This window comes from Elephantulus edwardii, unplaced genomic scaffold, assembly GCF_000299155.1.
Source record: "Elephantulus edwardii isolate Elephantulus edwardi_28Jun2011 unplaced genomic scaffold, EleEdw1.0 scaffold00203, whole genome shotgun sequence".
Lineage (NCBI taxonomy): Eukaryota > Metazoa > Chordata > Mammalia > Macroscelidea > Macroscelididae > Elephantulus > Elephantulus edwardii.
In genome coordinates, this window is record NW_006399953.1 from 4,471,429 (window position 1) to 4,472,950 (window position 1,522).

Consider the following 1,522-nt stretch of genomic DNA (forward strand, 5'->3'; position numbering starts at 1 on the left):
AGGTCCCTGACAGCCGATTTCCCCAATTGCAGTTTGTCTTTTGATTTCCTGACTTCTGGTGCCAAGAGAGGTGATTGTGAAGCCAAGTAGGCTATAATTTTTAACAAACCAAATTGACTCAGTGGTGAGAATCTTTGTCTTCTTGATTTTGAGCTTAGGCTTTTTTATATTTGTTATTTAAAGTACAAAAAGTAAAGAGTTGAACATAAGATTACAAAAGGCAGCATGGGAAGACAAAGTAAAGTATAATAATGAAATGTGCAAGGAGCTGGAGTTGAAAAACCAGAAGGGATAAACTCACTCAATGTTTCTTAAGGTGAAGGAACTGAAGAACAAATTCAAACCTTGAGTTTAAATACTTAAGTATACTGAAGGCAGAAAGTTGAATGAGCCAGGAAGCATCCAACGAAGATGGAAAGAGTCCATATCAGCACTATACCAAAAAGAATTTGCTGGAACGGAAGAATTTCATGAAACAATATATGATCAAGAGCTGATGGTGATGAAGGAGGAAGTTCAAGCTGCTCTTAAGGAATTGGCAAAAACAAAACATAAAAACAAAACAAAACAAAAACCCCAAAGTTCCAGGAGTTAATGGAATAACTGTTGACATATTTCAGCAAACATGCTTTCCTAGACATTCTCACCAGGTTATGTCAAGAAAACTGGAGGTCAGATAGGTGACCAACTAACTGGAAGAGATACATATTTATTCCCATTCCAATAAAAGATGACCAAACAGAGTGTGGAAACGATTGAACTATATAAATAATACCACACGTAAGCAAGATCCTGCTTAAGATTATCCAGAAACGACTAGAACAGTGTATCAGCATAGAATTGCCAGATGTTCAGGTGGATTTAGAAGATGCTGTGGCACTAATGATATCATAACCAACATTAGAGGAACGTCTATCTGTGTTTCATTTACTATACAAAGGCATTTGACTGTGTGGATCACAATGAATTGTGGTTAACCCTGACAAAAATAGCAATCCTGGAACATTTAATTGTGTCAATGCAAATCCTATAGATGGACCAGGAAGCAGTAATCAGAACAGAGCATAGAAACACTACATGGTTCAAGATCAGAAAAGGTGTGTGTAAGGAACACATCCTATCTCTACGCCTTTTCAATCTATACACAAAACAGATCATTTGGGAGGCTGGACTCCATGAGGAAGAATGTGGCATCAGGATTGGAGGAAGATTAATAAAAAACCTACCTTATGCAGATGACAAAGCCTGGCTTACTGAAACTGAAAAGGGCATGAAGCATTTGTTGTAGAAGGACAAGAACTATAGTCTTCAATATGAATTGAAGCTTAACATCAAGAAAACAAAGACTTACTATTGGAAGAAGAAAGTTAGGGATGCTTATATTCATAATTACTCTGAAAATAATTATTCAGGAAAGCAAAACCTCAAAAAGTTTATAAAGGGTGAAGAGAATACTCAGCTAATTAGTAAAAAAAGTATCTGTGAAGAGAGTTGTTGTTGTTAAGTGCCATCAAGTTGCAGG